At 43.2% G+C, this 26,898-nt stretch overlaps 1 protein-coding gene across 4 annotated transcripts in view; it reads right to left on the reverse strand.

Annotated features, from left to right (window-relative positions):
• Positions 1–26,898, reverse strand: part of Ankrd6 (ankyrin repeat domain 6) — a 158,298-nt gene that overhangs the window by 59,981 nt on the left and 71,419 nt on the right. For 3 of the 4 annotated variants that reach the window (XM_070010855.1, XM_070010857.1, XM_070010853.1), the window contains exon 1: positions 48–372. The exons of the other annotated variant lie outside the window; for it this stretch is intronic. The gene's annotated coding sequence lies outside the window, so the exon portion shown is untranslated. Of the gene's footprint in view, positions 1–47; positions 373–26,898 lie in introns of those variants that run through there. 4 annotated transcript variants of the gene reach the window in all.

Consider the following 26,898-nt stretch of genomic DNA (forward strand, 5'->3'; position numbering starts at 1 on the left):
CAGCTCTTCTCCCACTCCTCCAAACCTTGGGGAGGGATTTTACTCACATTTGGAGTCCATCCCCCCTGGTTTACATCATGTTCTTTCTGAAAATTTTGGTCAGTTCTCTGCTGGCGAGGCCATTAGCTTCTAGGACGGGCACTCCCCGTGGGTCAGCAGTGATTTACGATACAACGCTCACAGCCTTTCCCCCTTCAGCTGCCTCTGCCGATGCTGGCCCACAGCCCATCTCAAAGCTTATTGAGACATCCAGCTGGCAAGTGGCTGGCCCGTCTGCTCAGCACTGCTCCTCCTGAAAGGGTAGGGTCTTCGGGTCTGGCTGGACCACTCCTTCCCACTAGCACAGGACCTGTAACACTGCCCTGAGTGAAGAGTCTGGGACAGAGGCACGGCTGAGTGGAAGATTTCTGAAGGATGCTTGGGTGTGGGAGAAAGGCAGTTTACAGTCTGTCAGCAGGAATGCAAAAAGAGGTGAAATGTGTATATTGTAAGAGAGAGGATGCAGAAAGGACTGAAGTAGGTAATGAATTCTTTCATAATCAACAATTAAGGAAATGTTTGCTTTGTGGGTACAGTGAGCGCACACACTCTCTCTCTCTCTCTCTCTCTCTCTCTCTCTCTCTCTCTCTCTCTCTCTCTCTCTCTCTCTCTCTCTCTCTCTCTCTCTCTCTCTCCCAGGCAAAGACCACACAAGGATTGTGGGATGTGGGAGGGCAGCCGTACTTCTGGCAGAGTGGTCATCCCTGGCATTTGTAAATCCAGTCTGCCTGGCAGACTCTCTTCCAGTCTCTGCAGTGGAGGGGGCAGCGGGAAACTAGGAAGGCAAGCCGAGCAGAAGCTGAGCAGCTGACACCAGCAGCTCTAAGTGCCACAGGGTGCCCTTCCAGCCCACTTGTTGAAGCAAGGGAAACTTTTTCCCTGGAGAGATCACAAGAAGAAAAACAAAAAGGTTTTGTGCTGATGAGCCAGTAGCCCCATGTTTTCCATTTTGTCTCTAAAAAGAAAAGAAAAAAAAGACAAAAATCCTCACGAGCCCTAGAGATGGGAAACTAACTTCACTCTGTCCATACAAACCTGCTCACCACCTTCCTTTCCTAAAGTATGCCCCCATTCCACTGGGGTTAGCAGCTATAAAGGGAAATGGGCGGGAGGTGGGGGGCAGAGTGGAGGTGTGGCTCAAATGATAGAGCTCCAACTTTGAGCAAAAGATGTTAAGTGAGCGCAGGTGGCTCTGAGTTCATACCTCAGAGCCGGCACTAAACAAAGAAATGTGCAGGAATCCTCCTCTGGCTTATATCAAGTGACCAACAGGCTGGGACTCTGGCTTAGGCAGGGCAGAAAGATGCAAACAACATCTAAAAGCAATCACTAGTAGAAGACTATGTTCATCACTGGGCTAAGTAATAGAGACCACAGTGACTTAATCCCTATTTTGCATTAAACAAACTTCAGTGGCTCATATCCAGCTACTCAGGAGGTCAAGCTCTGAAGATCACAGTTTGAAGCCATCCTAGGGAGGAAATGTACATTAGAAGACTTTTATCTCCAATTAACCATTGAAAAGCCAGAAGTGGAGCTGTGGCCCAAGTGGTAGAGTACCAGCCTTGAGTGAAAAAACTAAGGGACAGCACCTAGCCATTGATTTCAAGCACCAAAGAAAGGGGGGCGAGGAGAAAAGGGAAGGGAAGAGAAACTCTTCTTTTGCCGACTGATAAGCGATCCTCAGGGCCCGGATGCCAGAAGTAAAATGCAAACAAGAATGGCTAAGTTGAAAGAAAGGTATGGTTTATTACCTTCTCCTTCTGAAGGTATTTTCTACTTCTAAGAGGATCTATTTACACAGGAACAAAGCATTAACAGGAGACTATCCACAGTAGGGCCTGTGCTGACTCTCAGAGCCTGGTGGCCATGAGGGAAGGCTGTTCAATGAAGGAAGTGGCAGGCAGGGACATGGCTCTTTAGCGAGCTTCTGATTCATTTCATACACTCTGAATGGCAAAGCAACAGGTAGTTCAAGCACAGTAACTCATCTCACCCTGGCAATTATGGGATCTTTGAAATGGTCACTTTTGCAGGAGGCATAAAGCAGCAGCTCCGGTAAAATACGCTACCCTTGGGCACGGCTGCTTCCCGATGTAAGAGTCACACAGGCTGAATAAAGGAGGCTGTGGCTGACAGAAGGCTTGCAAGGTAGAGATCTGTTTTTGAGGGAGGGTTAGGGTTTGAACTCAAGGGCCTCAAGTCCCATCCCCAGCCATTTTTGCTTGGGTTTACTTTTTCAGAAGGTCTCTAGGTTTGGTTCTGCTTTTGTATTTTTGGAGCTGGCCTCAGATGGCAATCTTCCTACCATAGTCTACCTCCAGCATAGCTGGGATTACAGGCATGTGCCACCTCATTAGTCTTAATTTTTGATATAGGATCTCCATAACTTTTCTTGGGTTGGCCTGGAATCAACTTTGCCTGGAATCAGGCCAACTCAGGCAAAGTAGCTAGGACTATAAGCATGAGCCACCGCACCCAGCAAAGATATCCTTCTCTTATGCAGGACAATAACTTAATGGTTCGGTTGGCTCTGTTAGATCACCAGAACCTCCAAATTGAGACTGCTTAGCAAACAAACATACACACGTGCCAAATTCAGACTCAGTGTCTTGCCTGCCAGCCACACTTTTACCAAGGCAAGATGATCCTTCACTCAGATCTGTCATCTGCAGTTCTTGATCACTTCCTGCCATGGGTTAACGGTGCCCTCTCCCCACCCATATGCTGAGGCCCTGAATCCTGTGACTGTATTTGAAAATAAGAGACAAGGAAAAACAGATCTGTTTTTCCTTCTTCCCTCAGCTTTCCTATAGCCTTTCTTTGTGGTAGAAAGGACACAAAAGGATAAAGCATGAACAGACATCTAGAAGCCAAGAACAGCCTGTATCAGAAACTGGACCTTGCTGAACTTTGATCTGGGACACCCAGCTTCTAGAACTGGGAGAAAATAAGTATCTGTGGTGAAAACCTTCCAGCCTAGCCAGGCACTGGTGGCTCACGCCTGTATTCCTAGCTACTCAGGAAGATCACGGTTCAAAGCCAGCCTAGGCAGGAAAGACTGTGAGACGCTTATCTCCAATTAACCACCAGAAAACTGGAAGTGGTGCTGTGGATCAAGTGGTAGAGTGTTAGCCTTGAGCTGAAGAGCACAGGAACATTGCCCAGGCCCAGAGTTCAAGCCCCATGACTGACAAAAACAAAAACAAAAATTAAAAAAAAACTTTCAATCTACAGTACTGTTATAGGGTGGGCCTAGTAGCCTACAACAGTACTCTTCATGGTATGACTGCTGTATTGGCACAAGGTTGGACTTTAGTTACACAGAACTATGGAGGACAGGAACCCTGTTTCTGGCATGGTCCCCAGAACACAAATGGTGTTTAATATCCATGCATTGACAATTTAAAAAAAAATCTAATGACTAGTTTCTTCTTAGAGTCATTAATGATCTACAGGAGTGTGCAGATCTTATAAAAAAGAAGTGCACAGATAGACAGCTAATTTTTGTTGTTTCCAAACACATGAGGAAGATATGGCTGTAAGCCCTCTAAGGGACAGAAGAAGAAGGATGTATCATTCTCATCTCCCTTGCCCTCCCCAAAACAGAGGCCCATACCTCCAGGAGAAGAACCATTGGTTTCTACATCTTCCTAAGTCAGCACCACAACACTGGACAGCACCAGATGCTCAGCATTTTCTTCTACCCACTGTAAACCCTGAGTAATTCACAATTACAAAAGATAAATCAAACCAGCAACACCAGGTAACAACAAAACCATCCCTACACAATGACAACTTGCAGTCACATCTCAATGCCTGACCAATCCTCAAATCTGCTTTCATCTGGTGTCTCTGCCCCCAATTCTTTATTGTGTGGTGGTCTATGTTTATATTGACAAAATGGGCATAAAGAACTATGCTTGCTTAGTGGAGGAGGAGGTGAGCAAGTTCTCATGGGAAGGTGTAGCAGTAAGCGTAGATGTTTGTTGGGTGGAGAGAGTAGAAGAAGACATAGGCAGAGGGTAACAGTAGGGGCAGAACATAGGCAAAGAAGTCTGAAAGACCGCAAACAAAATATGCATAGAAGAGAGGGGCAGAGAGAGAATTGCAACAGCTCGGCAGTGGTCAGAGATGTTGGAAAATTGGGCAGCAAGAGAGAAACCATGACAATCTTGCACACCATGCTAAAGAAACTGCACAGTATTTCTAATGGGGAATCCCAAAGTTAGTAGCAGAAAGAAATTATATATAGCCTACATATATAACTATAACTAGACTATATAACTATACATATATACTATAGTTTATATACTATACACAGTATATAGTATATATAGTGTATATATGACAGTATATATACTGTATATATTGTGTATATATATATACTATATATACTACTACATATACTGTATGTATATACTGTATATGTATATATGTATATACATATGTATATATATGTATATACACATATATACACATATATACATATATACATATATACATATACAGTATAGTCTACAGTTACAGTTATTTAGTATATACGTTTTATATATATATAGTATATATACTACCATATAACTATATATTTATAGTTATATATAAGATAAATATTTATGTATATAATATATAAATATATTTATATAAATATAACATATTAGCTGTACTTTTGATGTATACAGAACTAATGATAGTAATGGTTCATGCTGCTATCTTAAGATAGTATTTGGCTTATTTCTTCCTTTCCTTTTTATTTATTTTTTTTATTTTTTTATTTTTTGTCGGTTGTGGAGCCTGAATTCTGGGCCTGGGCACTTTCCCTCAATTCTTCAGCTCAAGGCTAGTGCTCTACCACTTAAGCCACAGCGCCACTTCCGGCTTTTTTCTTTTTGCTTATGTGGTGCTGAGGAATCAAACCCAGGGCCTCAGGCATGCAAGGCAAGCGCTCTACCACTGAGCCACCTTCCCAGCCCCTTCTTCCTTTCCTTTTGTTCACTTACTTTTTCTTTTTTAATTTGACTAATAGACTTTTTAGAGTACCTTTAGGTTTATAGAAAAACTAAACAGAAAGTGGAGTTTTCATAGAACCCTTTGCTTTTATCCCATTTTCCCTTGTAGTAATAACTTATATTCATGTGGTGTATGTGTTAATTAATGAGTTGTTATAATTAAGTAAACAGTGGTAGAGTGCTTGCCTCACATTCATGAAGCCCTGGGTTTGATTCCTCAGCACCACATAAGCAGAAAAAAGCCAGAAATGGTGCTGTGGCTTAAGTGCTAGAGTGCTAGCCTTGAGCTGAAGAGCTTGAGGGACAGTGCCTAGGCCCAGAGTTCAGTCCCATGACCGACCAAAAAAAAAAAAAACAAACCACATAATTAAGTAAAGTCCATGACTATGTTAGGGTTCACTCTGTGTTAAATGGCTTCATGGATCTGGACAAATGCATGATACTATGGAAGTATCATGCAGAATAACTTTGCTACCCCAACAATCCCTGTGCTTCATGAATTCATCTCTTCCTCATTCTCCACTACAACCCCTGGCCTTCTATGGGCTCTGTAGCTTTCCCTTTCCCACAATTCCATCTCACTGGGATTACACAGTATTGCAGCCTTTTTAGACTGTCTTCTTGCTCTTAGTAATATGCACTCTATGACATTTTCGTAGTTTGATATCTTCTTTCTTTCTTTCTTTTTTTTTTTTTTTGCCAGTCATGGGGCCTGAACTCTGGGCCTGGGCGCTGTCCCTTAGCTCTTCAGCTCAAGGTGAGCTCTCTACCACTTGAGCCATAGCATCACTTCCGGCTTTTTCTGCTTATGTGGTGCTGAGGAATCAAACCCAGGGCCTCATGCATATAAGGCAAGCATTGAGCCACCTTTGAGCCAACTTCCCAGCCCTGATATCTCTTCTTTTCAGTGCTGAATAATATTCCATTTTATAGGTGGATATCTAGTGAAGAACATTTTGGTTGCATCCAACTCTTGACAAGCATACATAAAGCTTCCATAAAACTTTGTGTGCAAGCTATTTGAGCGGACATGATTTCATCTCACTTGGGGAAACAAGTACAATTGCTGGTCATATCACAGAATAGTGATGGGCTTAGTGTGGTATCAACTTCTGGTCTGGTAATCTCATTCCCACCAGCTGCTTTTGTTGATTGTTATTGTAAAGGTGATGTATAGAGGTGTTACAGTTATGTAAGTCAGGTAAAAGGTACATTTCTTTTTGGACAATGTCATCCCTTCCCTCTCCCCGCCCTGCTTTGACTCTGACCTAACTGCCAAATGTAATGGTAATGTTTCAGCTCTAACCTTACACAATTCTGTCACCTTAGTCATGGCTACTATCCTTCCCTTATCAAACTTCCTCCTCTGCTGGGTTCTGTGAGCTGCTCTCTTTCTCCTACCAACCCTTCGACTATCTCCTATTTTCTCCCCTCACTGGCAGGCAACAAATGTTTTAGCATGCCTCAGAGATTCTTAGTTACTTCCCTAGAAGATCTCAGCCTTCCTCCTCCCTGCAGTCTACATCCTCTCTGCTGCTTAGAAACAGCCTTCTTCATGTCTTCCTCCTCCCTGCAGCCTACATCTTCTCTGCTGCTTAGAAACAGCCTTCTTCATGTCTACTTCTTTAGCCTCATTCACTTTATCTGAAGCTCTGTATTTAAATACCCAGCCACCCAGGAGACAGTTTACTTGAATGTCCTCTCAACATGTTCACATCTGAACCACCATCCCCCTTTGCAAATCATCCCTTGTCCTGTGTTACCTATTATCCCATTAAGGGACTGTCCATCATCTGGCAACCTGTTCTCCTTATCTGGAATGTTTCTTTTTTTCTCTTTTTTTTTGAGGGGGGGAAGGGGGGTTGGTCATGGGGACTGAACTCTGGGCCTGAGCGCTGTCCCTCAGCAATCAGCTCAAGGCTAGAGCTCTACCATTTGAGCCACAGCACCACTTCTGGCTTTTTTTACTTAGGAAATCTGCTGAGGAATCGAACCCAGGGTCTCATGCATGCAAGGCAAGCACTCTACCATTGAGCCACCTTCCCAGCCCTGAATGTTTCTCTTCTTTATCTACTTTCAACTAACCATTAAGTCCTCCTGATTTGAGACAGCAAAGCATGGAGATTAAGAATGTATGCTTTGGGCTGAGAATGTGGCTTAGTGGTAGAATGCTTGCCTAGCATGCACAAAGCCCTGGGTTCAATTCCTTAGCACCACATAAACAGAAAATGCCAGAAGTGGCACTGTGGCTCAAGTAGTAGAGTGCTAGCTTTGAGCTGAAGAGCTGAGGGACAGTGCCCAGACTCTGAGTTCAAGCCCCAGGACTGACAAAAATAAATGTATACTTTGTGTTCATTGTTGCACTATTCACTTTAGGCAAATTATGGAAACAGCCCAGATGCCCTAACATAGATGAACAAATAAAAAAAAATGTGGTACCTATAAACAGTGGATTTTTACATAGCCATTATTAGAAAGAATAGTATGTCATTTGTAGAGAAATGGATAGTAACCATATGAGGTAAGCCAAGCTCAGAGAGACAAATGGCACATGTTTTCTCTCATGTGTAGAAGTTAGATCTAAAATAAAATACACTGGACATGATAAATCATACAGATCTCTAGACATTCACACACAGTGAGACCAAAGGAGGATATTCTTAGAGGAGGACCTCAAAGACACAATGTACCTCTGATCACATAAAGTATTTATCAAAATGAACTCCAGGAAATGGAAACAAGGTTACTGTTTTTTTTTTAATTGTTTTTGTTTTCTTTCCTTTTTGTCTTGTTTTTTCATTTATCTGTATTTGGGAGGGGAAGACGGACACAGAAAAGGGGAGACAAAGGGTGAACAAATGCTGTAGTGACACTCACTAGACACTATGTTGACATGTATTCATTACCTGATTTATGAAACTGCAATCCCTCTATACATCACTTTTATAACAACTTTAAAAAAAAAAAAAAAGCATGCTTTGAAGCCAGGTGGTTCACACCTGTAATCCCAGTTACTTAGGAAGCTGTGATCTGAGGATCATGGCTCAAAGTCAGACTGGACAGGAAACTCCATAAGACTTGAACCTCCAATTAACCACCAAAAAGCAAGAAGTAGAGATATAGCTCAACCAGTAGAGCATGAGCCTTGAGTAAAACAGCTCAGGCCCTGAGTACAAACCCCAGGACTGGCACAAAAACAAAAAAGAACACATGATTTGAAATCAGATCATTTAGACTCAATCTTCAGCTCTGCCTTTGACTTTGTGTGTGTGTTTGTGTGTGTGCGTGTGTGTGTGTGTGTGTGTGTGTGTGTGTGTGTTCAGGACCTAGCACTCACTGTGTAAAGCTAGTGCTTTGCCACTTGAGCCACGCAGCTCTACTTCTGGCTTTTTGGTGGTCAATTGTAGATAGGAGTCTCACAGACTTTCCTGCCCAGGCTGGTTTCCAAGTGTGTTCCTCAGATCTCAACTGCTTGAATAGCTAGGATCCTAGGTGGAAATCACCAGCACATTGCTTGACTTGGACAACATGCTTTATGACTCAGAAACATGCGGAATTAGTGGACAGAGGCAGGAAGATGGCGGCCAAGCAACAGGGAATCGCTCCAGCTCTCCAACCAAACAGAGATTTGGGTTCCTCACGCGCACTTCTCCCCAAAAGATAGACAACAACAAATATACGAACAAGCAGAGAGTCCCGGGAACTGAAGGAAAAACCTCATCACTTCTATAAGGATGGAAAATCGTGAAAGGCTCTCCCGTCCCCCATCCTACCCAGCAGCAGGCGAAAGCGGCCTGTGGCTTCCTTGGCCCCCAGAGCCCACCAGCAGGCCGCAGCCTTCTGACCCTGGACTTGGACAGCGCGGACGGGGACAGAGACCAGCGGTGACACCCAGACCAGGGAACGGCCACCTGCCACGGTGCCGCCCGGCAGGCCCGGGAGAGCGCCCGGGCAGCCGACTGGCAGGAGCGGCCTGGTGGCCAGAGCCGTCCAGCAGCAGGAGCGGAGCGGCCAGCGCAGGTCCCTCTTAGAGACTCGAATCTAACCCAGTCCCCGCCGCAGACCTGACCTGGCTCATCCAACAGGCTCAGGGCTGAGTATGCGCACAGGCGTTTGCTGGCCCAGTGACCCAGTGTGGGCTCCCTACCCAGGGCCAATTCGTCCAAGCCAAGCGAGGGCTGCCGCTGGTCAGGCGCAAACAGGCCAAGCTGGGGCCACGGCCCTGACAATCTCTGAACCCAAATGCCTAAATCACAACGAATGATGACAAGATTCATGAGCAATCGAGACAGCAAACTAAATCCAAAAGCCAACAACAATCCAGGGAAGGACTCCAGTGAGAAAAAAAGGAGGACGCATGACCAAAGAACCGCTAAAGTAATGATGAGGGAAATGGTCAATAAAATAAAAGGGGAGATTCAAAAACAACTTCAAGAGCTCACAGAAGAAATGACAAAGAAAATCCTAGGTTCCCAGAAAGATACACAGGGAAAATAGATACACTATACACATTAAAAGATGAAATGGACACTCTGAGAACTGATCTTGGAACCATAAAATTACTGTTCAAATTCCACAACGCAAACAGAATAAGTGAACTGGAAAACAAAACTTCAGAAGTCGAGGATGAAAAAAGAGGAGCTAGAACAAAAAGTCAAAACTATGGAAAAAAAAAAAACCACTCAGAACCTACCAAAGAGAAGTCCAGAAATTGGCAGATCCAGCTAAGAAATCAAATCTACACATGATGAGGATTGATGAGGGGGAAGAATTTAATAGCAAAGGTATCAAAAAACATATTCAGTAAAATAATAGCTGAGAACTTCCCTACTCTTAAGAGAGAAAATCTCCCCTGCTAAACAGAAGCATATAGAGCCCCCCAGTAGACGGGATCGAAGAAGAAACACTTGTACACATCATAGTAAAAACATTAGCAATGAATAGCAAGGAACTGATTTTAATGCCACAAAATTAAAGAAGGAGTTACATTACAAGAGAAAGAAAATCAGAATCACTGCAGACCTCTCCACACACAAGGACAGCCTGCAATGGTATAATCCAAGCACTGAAGATCAACAACTGCCAACCCAAACTGATCTACCCAGAGAAACTATCATTTACCTTAGATGGTGAAACCAAAACCTACCATGACAAACAAACGTTAAAGAAACTCATGATCACAAGCCAGGCACTGGTGGCTCATGCCTGTAATCCTAGCTACTCAAGAGGCTGAGATCTGAGGATCGTGATTCAAAGCCAGCCCAGACAGGAAAGTCTGTGAGACTCTTATCTCCAATAAATCACCAGGAAACTGGAAGTGGCAATGCAGCTCAAGTGGTTGAGCACTCGCCTTGATCTGAAGAGCTCAGGGACAGTGGCCAGGCCAGCATTCAAGCCCTATGACTGGCCCAAAAAAAAGAAAAGAAAAAAGAAATTTATGATCACTAAACCGGCATTATAAAGAATTCTAAAGGGAGGGATACAATTTAAAGAAAAGGAAACAATCAAAATCAAAGAAAAATATCAGACAAAAATCACTAGAAGATCAATTTAGTAAACACAGGAAGAGGAAAAAAAGAAAATACAGGAAATCAAGGAAATGGTAGGCTACATGACACATCTCTCTATAATAACCCTAAATATTAATGGACTCCATTCTCCAATCAAAAGAATAGAAGACTGGATCAAAAATAAAATCCATCCATTGTTTGCATACTGCTTTGGGTTATTTTTTAATTGATCAAAGCTTCTATTAATTATGATATATGTCTTTTAATATATTACCTGTATGTCACATTTATTGAATAAATAAAAGATATTAATCTCTGATCTTAGATAAAAGAATTAAGATACAGACATTTGCCCAAAATAACATACCTTTAGATATAAAGGACTGTCAAGAATGTCATAAAGAGCCAGGCGCCAGTGGCTCACTCCTGTAATCCTAGCTACTAAGGAGGCTGAGATCTGAGGATCGTAGTTCAAAGCCAGCTCAGGCAGGAAAGTCCATGATACTCTTATCTCCAACAAACCACCAGAAAACCAGAAGTGGCACTGTGGCTCAAGTGGTAGAGCACTAGCCTTGAGCTGAAGAGTTCAGGGACAGCGCCCAGGCCCAGAGTTCAAGCCCCTCAACTGACAAAAATAATAATAATAATGTCATAAAGGCTGTCAAGTTAATATATGATAGAATATAGCCCTATTGCAAAGAAGAAAAGGAGGAGGAAGAGGAGGAAGAGAAGGAGGAGGAGGGAGAGGAGCAGGAGGAGGAGGATGAAGAAGAAGGAAGAGGAGGAGAAAAAAGAAGGAGGAGGAAGAGGAAGAGGAAGAAGAGGAGGAGGAGGAGGAAGAAGAAGAAGGAGGAAGAAGAAGGAGGAGGAAGAAGGAGGAGGAGGAGGAGGAGGAGGAGGAGGAGGAGGAGGAGGAGGAGGAGGAGGAGGAGGAGGAGGAGGAGACTCCCCCCAAACATAAAACATAAGGTCTTTCTTTCCTCCACCACCCTGCCAAAAAGACAAAATATCTATGTACATACATATACAGAAGCTGTGTACAGGTGACAGGTAAATCCCATGCCATTTTATCTAAGGAACTTGAACATCTGCAGATTCTGGCATTTCCAGGAGCTCCTGGAACCAATCCTCTGCACCGTGAGGTTTCATTTTATAATATTGTTAAAAAACACTGGGTAAATGTTGGCTGAATACTGTAAAAATGCTTTCCTGTTTAGGGAAAATCCCAGGACAGATGGAAGCCAATCAGACACTGGGTCTTCAGAGGATCTTTGGGGAATGGCACAAAGAATAGCTAATTAAAATCCATTTGTAGCACCTACTGCTGCAAAGGCATGGACCAAAGGATGACATGGGGTCCTATTGTACGGCAGTGGTGATGACTCCAGATTCTACAGCCTTTATATGTGAACTTGAACTCCTGGCTCTGCAGGGGCTCTTAGACATTCAGACTAAATCTGCATCACTGGTTCCTCTGGCTCTGAAGGCTTCCAGCTTCTTGGATTGAGCAGCTCCTACCTTCTCAAGCTATCTAGTCTGTACTGGCAGATAGCCAGCACAGGAATGAACATTTTGGGTTGTGTAAATCTAATAAGTCTGATAAGATTCATCTTAAATATATATATATATGTATATGTATGTATGTATGTATATGTATATGTATGTATGTGTGTGTGTGTGTGTGTGTGTATATATATATATCTTCTCCAAGATAGCAAAGATGGGGATAGATAGATAGTGAGCTGCTGCTGTGGAAGGTGAACCATTACCTCTATGCCCACAGGCCCTATGGTGTATGCTGGGTGACTGTGGCCAGACCTTTGGGGCCAATTATTCTGTCTCTCTCCATGGATTTTTCTTCTTGTGTTTCCAGTCAAAGACTGTTTTTTTGTTGTTGTTGTTTTTGTTTTTGTTTTTTGGGTCCGGTTGTGGGGCCTGAACTCTGGGCCTGGGCGCTGTCCCTCAGCTCTTCAGCTCAAGGCTAGCACTCTACCACTTGAGCTACAGCGCCACTTCAAGCTTTTTTCTTTTTTCTTATGTGGTGCTGAGGAATCGAACCTAGGGCCTCAAGCATGCAAGGCAAGCGCTCTACCACTGAGCCACCTTCCCAGCCCTCAAAGACTGTTTTATGTAGAGGAATCATTTAAGAGTTGGAAGCACTGCTCATTACAGAACTGTCTTTCTCTCAGGGCTGGGAAGGTGGCTCAGTGGTAGAGTGCTTGCCTTGCATGTATGAGGCCCTGAGTTCAAGTCCTCAGCACCACATAAGCAGAAAAAGCCAGAAGTGGTGCTGTGGCTCAAGTGGCAGAGTGCCAAGCTTTGAGCTGAAGAGCTGAGGGACAGCGCCCAGGCCCAGAGTTCAGGCCCCACAACCGGCAAAAAAAAAGGTCATTCTCTCACCCCATGTTGGTGATTCATGCCTATAATCCTTACTGCTCAGGAGGCTGGGATCTCATGATCACCATTCAAAGGCAGTTCAGGCAAGAAAATCTGTGAGACTCTGATTTCCAATTAACCACCAGTAAACCTGAAGTGGAACTGTGGCTCAAAGTAGTAGGGTGCTAGCCTGAAGCAAAAGAGCTCAGGGACAGTTAGGGACAGAACCTAGGCCCTGAGTTCAAGCCCTAAGACCCACCCCCCCCAAAAAAAAAAGTTATTCTCCCTACCTAGAGTACTACGAACTCCCTCTGTGATCACTCATTTGTCAGGGTCTCTTCTCAAAACATACATGCAATTGTGGCTCTTCTCCCTCACGTGGTCCCAGAATGAAGTCTAGTGATATACAGAGCCATGTACACCCTCGCCCTTGGTTCTGTACCCAGCTACCTCTTCCGATATCCTCTCCTCCCTGCCTTCTGCACCACTTCCTGGGTACAAGGGTACTCCAAGCAACCTGAAAATACTTTCCTGGCATCTTTGCTGTTAGATCTCTTTCCCAATCCTCCCCCTCTTTACATCTGGCTGAAATGGCTTTTCCTCTCAGAAGATTCCCATAATACTCTTCTACCCTGAAATTCCCTAAGGCCCCAAACCCTAAGCTAAAATCTCAGTTCTGGTACTTAGTTTAGGTATGTTTCTTATGACTCCCAGCCCATTTCCTCATGGATAGAAATGGGAAGGACAATAGTTTTTACATCTTGTGTTGTTACAAAAATATTGAATGAAGTCAGTATAAAATAACAGGTTGGCTATTTACGAGTTTTGTTTTTGTTGTACTGGACTGACCTCAGGGCTTCTACTTACAAGTGCCCTAGCTAGCACTTGAGCCATAGTATAGTCCTTTTTTTTTTCTTTTTCTTTTCTTTTTTCTTTTTTTTTTTTTTTTTTGGTGCCAGTCTTGGAGCTTGAACTTAGGGCATGGGCCCTGTCCCTGAGCTTTTATGCTCAAGGCTAGCACTCTATCATTTGAAACACAGATCCCTTCTGGCTTTTTTGGGTAGTTAATTAGAGAAAAGAGTCTCACAGACTTTCCTGGCTAGACTTGCTTTGAACTGTGATCCTCAGATCTCAGCCTTCTGAGTAGCCAGGATTACAGGTATGAGCCACTGGTGCCTGGATAATCCTAGTCCTTTTGCTTTTATTTCCAGATAGGATCTCCTGCTTTTGTCTCAGACTGTGATCCTCTTGCCTCTCCCTCCTAAATAACTAGACCTAGAGATGTGCATCACCATTGACCCTAAAGTAATATCCTTTTTTTTTAAAAAAAAAGTTCATTGGAGTATTTCACAAATTGGACTACAATTGTCTGAAGTCAGCACTGTTATGTCTTCCTACCCTCTGCCTCATCTAAGGACATGCCCTTGCCAGAAAATTCCTGGGCTTTTGGCTGCAGTGTTAAGAAAATGGGCAGGAAAGAAAGATGAGAAGGTTGACTAACCAAGGGAGGAAGTTAAAGCCAATCTATATAATAAAGATTTGAAAGGAGAGATGAAGAAATACCACACAAGGTTGGTGCTGGTGACTCATGACTGTAATCCTAGTTACTCAGGAGGCTGATACATATAGGGTCACACCTCAAAGTCATGAAACTCCATGTTGAAATTAACCAGCAAATATACCAAACTAAAGGCATGGCTCATGTGATAGAGTGCTAACTGTGAGCAAGAAAGCTGAGAACACCAGACCCCATGTTCAAACTCTGTTACTAGCCCCTAACCAGAAAAAGAAAAGAAAAGCTCACATAGAATGAATAATGGAGCAAGAGAGGTTGGCTCATACCTATAAGCCTAGCTACTCAGGAGGCTGACGATCGAGGTTCAAAGCCAGCCTGGGCAGAAAAGTTTATGAGACTCTTATCTCCAATAAATTACTCAGAAAAAGCCAGAAGTGGTGTTATGGCTTACGTGGTAGAGCACTAGTCTTGAGCACAAAGAGGCTAAGGGACAGAGGTCAGACCCTGATTTCAAGCCACAGGAGAGGAGAGAGAGGAGAGAGAGAAGAGAGAGGGAGGAGAGAAAAAGGAGGGAGAGAAAGGGGGAGGGGGAGGAGAGGGGGGAAGAGGAGGGCTGGGAATATGGCTTAGTGGTAGAGTGCTTGTCTAGCATGCATGAAACCCTGGGTTCAATTCCTCAGTGCCATATAAACAGAAAAAGCTGGAAGTGGCACTGTGGCTCAAGTGGTAGAGTTGAGAAAAAGAAACTCAGGACAGTGCCCAGGCCTTAAAAAAAATTTTTTTTAAAGCAAGAAAGCAAGCAAGCAAGAAAAATGGAACAGCAGTTTTGGAACATTGTGGATTATGAGAAAATTCAGTGGAGGAAGAAATATGAAAATTGTTACTAGGGAGTACAGTATAAGAACTGGGTTTAAATTTTGAAATCAATTAATAATTAAAATTTTTGAGAGTTGAGGATGTAGCTCAATGGTAATATGCTAATATGCTCAAAGCCCTGAGTTTATTTTCCATCCCTAAAATACAATGTTAAAGGTTACTTCTGGGTTTGAGACCAGGCTTAAGTACTTACATATAGAACTGGAAATTATTAGTATCCTGAGATTGAAATTATTCTCAGACTTGGAATCTCTCTAGTACAAGGCTGAGCTTCCAACCTCTCTAATTTCTTTGTGTGTGTGTGTGTGTGTGTGTGTTGTGTGTGTGTGTGTGTATGTGAGGGGGGGAGGAGAGAGGGAGGGAGGGAGAGAGAGAACACATGTGCATGTTTCTGGGGCTTGAACTCAGGGCCTAGATACTTTCCCTGAGCATTTTTGCACTCTACCACTTGAACCACAGCTCCACATCTGGCTTTTTGGTGGTAAATTAGAGGAAAGAGTCTCATGGACTTTCCTGCCTAGACTGGCTTTGAACCATGATTCTCAGTAGATAGGATTACAGGTGTGAGACACTGGTGCCCAGCTATTCTTGCTTCTCTATATAAGTTCAATGTAAGCACATAGCCTGGCAGGAAACATAGAACAACACAGTTTGCTGAACAAATAAACACAGCTATGCTTATCCAGCTGCATTATAGATGCCTAGACAGTAAATGCCTTCTCTTTTTGTTCCTGTGTTCGAATAATAACAAATACTATAGTGAGCTGAATAGTGACCCATCGTAAAACATGTGTCCAAGTTCTGATCCCCAGATCTTATGAGTAAGAATTTATAGGTCAAAAGACATAATAATCAAGTTAAGATTTGAGGCTAAAAAGCTTATCCTGGATTATCTAGGAAGGTCCTAAATGAAAATATATGGTTTTTTTGTTGTTGCTGTTTGTTTGTTTTTGTGGGTCGTGGGGCTTGAACTCTGGGCTTGGGTGCTGTCCCTTTGCTCTTCAGCTCAAGGTAAGCGCTCTACCATTTGAACCACAGCGTCACTTCCGTTTTTCTGGTGGTTTATTGGAGACAAGGACTTTCTTGCCCAGGCTGGCTTTGAACCCTGATCCTCAGATCTCAGCCTCCAGAGTAGCTAGGATTACAGGCATGAGCCACCAGCGCCGGCTAACCATAAGTATTCTTATAAGAGGAGGCAGAGACAAAAGAGGAAGCAGCATGTGACCTCAGGGGCAAGGCAGAGATTGGAGTGATAAAGCCACAAGCCAAGAAACACCTGGAGCCACCAGAAGACAGAACAGATTCCCCACCACCACCACCCCTCCCCCAGAGCCTCTGATAGATGTATAGCCCTCCACTTCCAGAACTGAGAATTTTCTGTTTTTTTGTTTGTTGTTGTTATTGCTGTTGTCAGCTGCGGGGCTTGGGGACTGTCCCTGAGCTCTTTTTGCTCAAAGTTAATGCTCTACTGCTTTTATCCACAGCTCCACTTCCGGTTTGGGGAGGATTAATCAGAGATAAGTGTCTCATGGACTTTCCTGCCTGGGCTGGCTTTGAACTGCAATTCTCAGATCTCAGCCTCCTGAGTCGCTAAAATTACAGGCATGCGCCACTAGCACCTGGTCTGTTGTTTTAAGTCATGTCATTTTTGGTAACTTATGACAGAAGCCACAAGAAACTAAATATAAACACATTATACATAACAGTTGTTCAATGACAATCAGTAACTTGTTGGAGTTACTTGTAATCTTACGCTGTACCTTCTTTTTACAGAGAAGAAAGAGGAAGCAGGGGTAGATGAGGGAGAGAGGGAGGGAGGAAGGGGTGAGAAAAAGGAGAGATTGAAGGCCAGGGCCAGAGATGTACTTTGTCACTTTGGTACAAATGAATGGTATTGTAAGCAAAGGATCCCTTGCTACCACTGAGGGCTGTTGGACTCCAGGCTAAGGAGCTCTGAGTGCACAATCCTTCCTACATTTCCCCATGCTTCATATGTAATATAATGTCTCCATCTTTAGGAGTGAGAAATTGCAGTAGGGATGCACTTGCTATGGATATGATGGCAGCGGAGTTATGGCCTGTGGTGATGTGCGTGGAGAAGACTGGCTGAAGCCAGCACCTTAAATCTCCAAGTACCAGCAGTCTACCCTTAGTGGCTGTACTAAGTTACAGCCACATGGAGCTGTCGGTATCCAATTCTATACAATGAGCATGAAGTAAACCTTGATGCCAGGCTCATCCTCTGAGTAGTTTGTTGGAGATAAGAGTCTCATGGACTGTCCTACAATACCTTTGAACTACAATCCTCAGATCTCAGCCGCCTTAGTAGCTAGGATTACAGGTGTGAGCCACCCGTGTCTGGCTCTAATAACTTTTAGAAGTTGCATCTAGCCAGGCACCGGTGGCTCACACTTGTAATCCTAGCTATCGGAGCGGCTAAGATCTGAGGATTACAGTTCAAAGGTATGGCAGAAAAGTCCACAAAACTCTTATCAACAATTCATCACCAAAAGCCAGAAGTAGAGCTGTTGTTCAAATGGTAGAGTGACAGGCTTGAGCAGCAAAAGCTAAAGAGAATGCCCAGGCCCTGATTTCAAGCCCTAGTACTGATACACACACAGAAACAAAAAGCTGCAACTATGGCAGTAATATGCAGGTGAGAGGTGATTTCACACTAATGTTATCCATCTCCAATAAGAGCATACACCATGACCTAGATGCATCAGTATTGCACAGACCGTCTCCCCATCACTGTCTGTAGTTGACTACTGGGCCTCTTCTCAATTCTGCAATGCTGTGTGGGGCAGGGGTGAGCAGAAGCAGTGAGGGTCCATCCACTAGATGTGCTTCAGGAGCCTGGACAGGTGATAGGTTTTCCTATCCTAATCTGTCAAATGGGCTTAATAATGACAGCTATTGATTAACAGGGTAGCTCAAAGGATGATAGCAATAGACAAGCGTTTAGCACAGCACTTGGCACAGAGAACACACTCAGTGAATAGGAGGTGTATGTAGGTCTGCACATATAAAATCACCAACAGCCAAATGCCCCAACTAGATCTCCCCAGCTTTCCCAACCTCCTGTTTATAGTTCCCCAGTGGGACAGCAGGGAGACTTTGGTCCCTTGGCCTTACTGAGCACATAGCATGAGACAGTGCTTGGCTTCCGCACAGTGCTCTACTGGCATCAGGAGTCCAGGCAGAGGACAGGGATGAGGACTTTGAGTACAGCTGTCATTGGGGAGAAGGTGGCAGTTCTGCTCCATCCTCAACATCCTGATATTCCAGCGATGGATAACACATACAGCAGCTGGTCCAGGAAGACACAAGGTGAACCAGTAGCCCCCATGGGTCCCCAAGAAAGGCAAGGCCCAAATCAGGTGGAGAACAGGCCTCCCAGAATGCCCACCTGAAGTCACTGCATCCTCTCGGTAACATCCCCTAACACAGGTGATTTATGGTTCCTTTTTAGCTAAGGCTTTCCTCCAAACTGTATATTGTCCAAATCTCAAGCTTCAGCCACAACTAGCTATGGGAAGGGCTGGTTCAATAGATTACTCAACCAAAATTTATATCACATGTCATATCTACCTATGATGACACACCAAATTATCCTCTGGTACCATGAATTATTCAAATTACAATTCTGAGCTGAACGCTGGTGGCCCATGCCTGTAATCCTAGCTATTCAGGAGGCTGAGATCTGAGGATCACAGTTCAAAACCAGCCTGGGCAGGCAAGTCCATCAGACTCTTATTTCTAATTAACCAGCAAAAAAGCCAGAAGTAAAGCTGTGGTTCAAATGGTAAAGCACTAGCCTCAAACACAATAGCTAGGGGAGATCACCGAGCCCCTGGGTTCAAGCTCAACACAGGCACAAAAACAATTTACAAAGCGTGAGGGAGTGAGATGTTAGGTCCACTCTGGAAAAAAGGCCCCTTCCCCAGAAGCCCCCACCCAGCATTCATAAGCCAGGAAACTGGCATACCTGGGGGCAGTGGAAGGTCCCCCAGGCTCTGGGGTCTTCCCTGAGGCCACACCTCCTCCCCACCCTCTCCCTATAGATCAGTGTCCATGATTAATTCTGTCCCTTTGTTTTGCCCCTGGCCCCCCTGCAGCCTTTCCCTTGCCCCTTGCCCCTTGCCCCTTACCCCCCTTCCCTTCCCCTTCCCTTGTATTCCTTGCACTCCCTACACACCTCCCTCTCATGCAGGCCAGCAGTATGCTCTCACCCAATAAACTCTTTTCTGCTGGAACCATGTGGCATCTCCTTTAGGCTGAACATTATGTATTTTTTTGTTTTTTTGTTTTTTTTTCCCGCCGGTTGTGGGGCCTGAACTCTGGGCCTGGGCACTGTCCCTCAGCTCTTCAGCTCAAGCGCTCTACCACTTGAGTCACAGGGCCACTTCCGGCTTTTTCTGTTTATGTGGTGCTGAGGAATCGAACCCAGGGCCTCATGCATTGCAAGGCAAGCTCTCTACCACGGAGCCACCTTCCCAGCCCTAGGCTGAACATTATACAAGGGAAGAGGTGACACTGTCCAAAAGGAAATGTTCCCTCTCCCTCCCTCCCTTCCCCCCCTATATATACATATATATATATGTATGTATATATATATATACACACACACATACATACATACATACAGCAGGGTTACCTTTACATATGTCAGTAAGTACATTTCTTTTCACATAGTATCATCTGTTCCCTCATTCTCTCCCATTCCCTCCCTCCCATCTCACCTCCAAGCTGCATAGTTCACTTCCATCAAATGTCCAGTTTTTTCATCCTTGTTCCTCTCATCCTGAGCCCTCCCCCACCCTCCCACAGATGTGCACATGAATACAACTTATAAAGGTAAAGAATACAATCACCAGAAAAAGAAAAAAAACAATTAAGAAAAAAGTCCTTGTTTCCCCATCTTTGGAGTTTGTTTCAATATGTATACCATTTGGTAGGAAACATACTCTTACCTGATTTGTGTAATTGTAAATCTTCCATACATCATCCTTATAATAACAATTTTTTTAACTAAAAAAATTGAAATTCTGGGGGGAGGGGGGAGGCTGGGAAGGGATGTGAAGGGTAAACCAGAGGAGGGTGCAATGCTTGGTAAGAAATGTACGCATTATCCTGCCCATGTAATTGTAACCCCTCTGTACAGTATGTTCACAAATAAAATAAAATTTAAAAAAATTGAAATTCTACTTCATCTTTAAAATTCTACCTCATCTTAATGTGAACCTTTATAACTGGTATCACAGAAATAACACTGACCTTAAACTGCTTATTATATGACCAGAACTGGCCCCAAAGATATTCACACCCAAGAGTTTTAAGCAATCTTAAAATACTCATTTCCCTCAAGACAGTCTCATTATTATCATAGTCAAATTATTCCTACAAGGAAAATGTAATTAGTTAGGCTTCCTCAGTCTTCAGGAGACAACCTGAAGAAATGAAAATTTTCAGGCCACGCTGAGAACAGCAAGGCGGAGGGCTCTTTGTCTACAAATGCAGCAGAACTGTAAATTTGAATAATTCATAGTACCAGAGGATGATGATCATCTGATGTGTCTGTCATGTGCATACATCCCCATGCTGGGAAATGATGACCGAAATAAAAACATAAGCATTACTACGTCAACCACATGCTTTCAGTGTGGGACTCTGGATAATGCTCCATTACAACACCATCCTTGTTGGATTCTTCTCACAAAATGACAAAGCCCTAGAGGAAAAGCACCTTTTCTCATAGTGAGAAAACCTCCCTGTCTGTAATACAGTGCTCTAGAGTACTACCACAGAAACTGCCTAACATTTTATTTATATTTTTGGTCGGTTGTAAGGCTTGAACTCAGGGCCTGAGTGCTGTCCCTGAGCTCTTTTGCTCAGGGCTAATCCTCTACCATTTGAGCCACATCTCCACTTGAGGTTTTCTGGAGGTTAATTGGAGATAAGAGTCTCATGGACTTTCTAAATTTGAACCAGGTTCTTCAGATCTCAGCCTCCTGAGTAGCTAGAAATTCAGGTGTAAGCCACAGGCACTTAGCTCATTTCACTTTTATACTATGAGAAGTCCAGCTACACCAAGGTATTATCACATGACCCAGCAATTCTGCTCCAAGGTCTATATCTAAGTTGCTAGATACATGACTACATTGTTCTGTATAGTTCTCAGTGTATTCGTCCTAATAACCTAAAACTAGATCCTGATGTCCATCACCTAGTGAACAAGCAAAATGAAGTATCTGCACATTGTGTGTGAATTCTCAGCCCTATAAAGTGATGAACTCCTGAATCACCCTACAACATGGATGAACGAGGAAATCAAGCAAAGATTGCTTAGGGATACTTGCATGTGAACCAAATCTGCAAATCAGACAGAGAGCAGAATGCATGCTTGCTACAGAGAAAAGGGAGAATAAACTAGAACACTTGTTAATGGCTAAGGAATTTTTCTTTTGGGTCATGAGAATGTCCAGGAATTATTGGTGGTGACTGACAATTTTGTGAATATATGAGAACCCAATGAACTATGTATTTTTAAAGGGTGAATTTTATGATAGGACATATATCTCAATTTTAAAAAATCTAGTTCAGGGCCTGGGAGGGTGGCTCAGTGGTAGAGTGCTTGCCTTGCATGCCTGAGGCCCTGGGTTTGATTCCTCAGCACCACATAAGAAAAAAGCCGGGGGCTGGGAAGGTGGCTCAGTAGTAGAGTGCTTGCCTTGCATGCCAGAGGCCCTGGATTTGATTCCTCAGCACCACATAAGCAAAAAGAAAAAGCCGGAAGTGGCACTGTGGCTCAAGTGGTAGGGCTCTAGCCTTGAGCTGAAGAGCTGAGGGACAGAGCCCAGGCCCAGAGTTCAGGCTCCATGACCGGACCCCCCCGCCAAAAAAAAAAGAAAAAGAAAAAAGCTGGAAGTGGCACTGTGGATCAAGTGGTAGAGCTCTAACCTAGAGCTGAGGGACAGCGCCCAGGCCCAGAGTTCAGGCCCCACGACCAGACTCAAAAAAAAAAAAAAAATCTAGTTCAGAGCTGAGACACTACAATTAAATAGACATGGATTTAATTCCACTCTGCTATACACTGTGGCCAGTCATGTAAGCTCTCTAAAGCTTGCATCCTTTCCTATAAATCAGGGCTGACAAGAGATGAACCATCAGCCTGTCTAGTGTGGGAACCAAACGAAAAAGAAAAAAATATACAGTATTTGACCCAGTGATAACACATACGGAATGCCCAATAAGCTTTTGATATTTACAGCCTTTTGATAATCCCAGGATATACTATGAATAAATCTATCAGAGCCAACGAAGAATAGAATATTCTCAACTAGGCACTGGTAGCTCACGCCTGTAATTCTAGCTACTCAGGAGGATTGTAGTTCGAAGCCAGGCCAGGCAGGAAAGTCTGTGAGACTCATCTCTAATCAATGACAAAAATCACAAGTGGCACTGTCATTCAAAGTGGTAGAGCATTAGCCTTATTTTTTAATTGTAAAGGTGATGTACAGAGGGGTTACAGTTACAGAAGTAAGGTATGAGTACATTTATTTTCCAACAGTGTTACCCCCTCCCTAATTTTCTCCCACTTTCCCTCTCCCCTCCCCCACAACTTGTTGAATTCTTTTCCAACATGTTTAGTGACTATGGCTGTTGTATTGGTTCACCCTTTGTCCCATAGTTTCTGTGATTTCCCTTCCCTTCCCAAATCAGATAAACTTATATACAAGACAAAAGGTGCAGAAAGCAGAAACACTGACCATGGGGAATAAACCAGAGAAGAAAAGAAAATGAAGAACAAAAGAAATAACTACGAACATTACAATACAAAAAAAGAAAGAAAAAGACAACAACAACAACCCCTCATTTCCATATTGTGAAGATCATTTCTACCTCTGCTAGGACTATCCTAGTCATGTATTAATTATTACAAATGAGGGAAACCAGGGAGCCTATGTTTCTTTTAGTGTGGCTTACTTCACTTAATATGATTTTTTCCAAGTCTTACCATTTCCTTATGAAGGGGAGATGTCATTCTTTCAGATGGAAACAAAATTCCATTGTGTATATATACCACATTTTCTTGATCCATTCATCAACTGAGGGGCATCTGGGTTGATTCCATATCTTAGCTATGGTAAATAATACTGCAATGAACATAGTTGTTCTGTTAGCTTTAGTGTGACCTTGTTTGTCATCATTTGGGTAACTTCCCAGGAGTGGGATTGCTGGGTCATAGGGGAGTTCTATGTTTAGTCTTTTGAGGATCCTTCATACTGCTTTCCAGAGTGATTGAAGAAGTTTACACTCCACCAACAATGTAGTAGTATTCCCTTTTGGCCACATCCCTGCCAGCAGCTGTTATTATTTGTTTTCTTGATAATGGCCATTTCAACTGGGATGAAGTGAAATCTCAATGTTGTTTTGATTTGCATTTCTTTTATGGCCAGAGATGTTGAACATTTCTTCATATGTCTATTGACCATTCTTATTTCCTCTCCAAAGAAGTTTCTTTCTAATTCTTTAGCCCAGTTAATAGTAGCATTGTTGTTTCTTTGAAGATTTGTTTTTAGGGATTATTTTTGAGCTCTAAGTATATTTTTGATATGAGGCCCTTGTCTGTTGTATAGCTAGTAAAGATCTCACAGTCTGTGCACTTTCTATTTATCTCACTGGCTACGTCCTTTGCCATGCAGAAGCTCTGCCGTTTAATGCAATCTCGTTTATTCAGTCTTTATTTGATTTGTTGTGTTTCTAGATCTTTATTTAGGAAGTTTCGACCTATACCAAGGAGCCCTAGTGTTTCCTTTATCCCTTCCTGTAATATTTTCAGGATATGTGTTCTTACCTCAAGGTCTTTAATCCATTTGCAGTAGACATAGGGTGATATGTAAGGATCTAATTTCAGTTTTCTACACGTGAATAGCCAATTCTGCCAGCACCATCTGTTGAAGAGGCTGTCTTCCATCTGATGTTTTTGGTTCCCTTACCAAAAATTAGGTGATCATAGGTCTGTGGGATCACGACTGGGTCTTTAATTCTATTCTATTGGTCCTAACGCCTGTTTATGTGCCAGTACCAAGCTGTTTTTATAAGTATGGCTTTATAATAGAGCTTGAAGTTTGGTATTGATATTCCTCCAGCACTGTTCTTCCTGCTAAGGATTGTTTTTGCTATTGAGGGTCTTCTATTATTCTATATGAATTTTTGGATTGCTTCTTCTATTTCATTAAAGAATGTTGCTGGGATACTGGTGGGTATTGCAATGAATTTGTAGATAGCTTTGAGAAATATTGCCATTTTTCACGATGTTAATTCTCCCAATCCAGGAACATGTGAGGTTTTTCCACATGCCCCCCCCCCCGCCCTCCCCCTCCCTCCTCCCCGCTAGTTGTGGGGGTTGAACTCTGGGCCTGGGTGCTGTCCCTGAGCTCTTCAGCCCAAGGTGAGCACTCTACCACCTGAGCCACAGTGCTACTTCCAGTTTTCTGGTGGTTAATTGAAGATAAGAGTCTCATGGACTTTCCTTCCTGGGCTGGCTTTGAAATGTGATCCTCAGATCTCAGCCCACTGAGTAGCTAGGATTACAGGCATGAGCCACTGGCACCCAGCTCCACTTTCTTAAATCTGCTTTAATTTCCTTTTTTTAGGTTTTTAGTTTTCAACATAGAGGTCCTTCACGTTTTTGGTTAATTCCTAGGTGCTTCTTTTGAGGCTATAAAAGGAGTTGCTTTCCTGATTTCAGCCTTGCTTTTCTCATTGTTGACATACAGAAAAGCTACTGATTTTTGTGAGTTAATTTTATACCCTGCTACTTTGCTAAAGTTTTGGATCAGCTCAAGTAACTTAGAATAGGAGTCTAGGGGTTGTTTAAATGCAGGATCATGTCATCTGCAAAGAGGGAGAGTTTTACTTCTTCTTTCCCTATTTGGATTCCTTTATGTTTGTCTCTTGTTTTATTGCTCCGGCTTGGAATTCCAATACTATATTGAAGAGGAGTGGAGAGAGCATACATCCTTGTCTTGTTCCTGATTTTACAGGAAGTAGATTCAACTTTTTGCCATTAAGAATAAAATGTAGAGCCGGGTGTCGGTGGCTCATGCCTGTAATCCTAGCTACTCAGGAGGCTGAGATCTGAGAATCATGGTTCAAAGCCAGCCTGGGCAGGAAAGTCCGTGAGACTCTTATCTTTACTTAACCACCAGAAAACTGGAAGTAGCACTGTGGCTCAAGTGGTGATGGCTTTCCTCTCCCACCCCCCATCCCCCCTCCTTGGCTTGCACAAGAGCAGCCGCACCAGAACTGCTGGCCATTCAAAAGGCAAGTCCACTGATGCACGCTGACATGGCTCAGCAGGGTTGGGTCCTATTGGAGCTGGCAGCAGAAAGGGGTGACGATGGCTTCCACATCCAAGACCCAGGTCTTGCCTGATCAACAGCTGTCCCCCACACCTACCTCAACTTGTCACTAGAGCACATTATATATAATCCTGCAAAGCCATCTGTAACAGCATTTCCATAGATGTTTCCTTCAAAGTGACATTTCAGGGCTGGCAGTTAAAAATGATTTCATAATCGTCACAGACAGGAACCCAGGTATTCCCCCAGTTTGGGTAGTTACCTGCCATAGTGGCAAAGTCCTAGGTAATGGGACTTCCTTTCTTTTGTTCCTTTTTAAAAAGTAAGTATGGATTGTTGAAATTTATATATAACCATACTTCCTTTAGTTTGCTTAAAAAAAATTGTTGTACTGACCAAGGTTCTAAGCCAGTCTGGGCATCCAAATCTGAGAGGCTCTTATCCCTAAATACCAACAAAAAGTCAGACATGGAAGTGTGGCTCAAGTGGTAGAGCCAAAAAGCCAAGCAAGAGCTTGAGGCCCTGTGTGCAAGCCCCAGTACCAGCACTAAAAACCAGAAACCTTTTTTTAATATTTTTAGCTTGTTATACTTTACCTCCATAAATTTTACATACAAACATAAATATATAATATTAATATAAAAAAACAAATGTAATACATGTATCAGGTCCATTATCATGAATATATACACACAAATTATAAATAAATACACACAGTCTCTTATCATTTGTTGTTGATGAGGATACATTCTGGTAAATATACCCTCAGGTGATTCCATCATGGTGCAAATATCACTATTACTACACTTTGCAGCCCACCACACACCCAGGCTACTGGCCCAGTCCACAGCTCAAGGCTCCTAGACTGAATAGCATGGCCCTGTACTGAACACAGTAGGCAACTGTAACATCCTCTAAGCACCTGTGTATCTGAGCATGTCTAGACACAGAAACTAGTACTTGCAGTACAAGTACTAGGCAATAGGAAATGTTCAGCTTTGTTCAAGCGTTACAGGCCCACCATCTTTGAGTAGAACATTGCTATGCAGCATGTGTCTATATGTGGAAAATCGTGCCTGGTATACATATTAACTTTTTATGGCTTGGTTGGGGAAAGAACATAGCTGTTGACATCAGATTTTAGGTATTTTTAGAATCATATAAATTTAGGATCAAATTCAAGCTCCACTTGGGCTATTTTACTG

The sequence above is a fragment of the Dipodomys merriami genome, unplaced genomic scaffold (genome assembly GCF_024711535.1).
Source record: "Dipodomys merriami isolate MVZ:Mamm:240054 unplaced genomic scaffold, mDipMer1.0.p SCAF_8, whole genome shotgun sequence".
NCBI classification, from domain to species: domain Eukaryota; kingdom Metazoa; phylum Chordata; class Mammalia; order Rodentia; family Heteromyidae; genus Dipodomys; species Dipodomys merriami.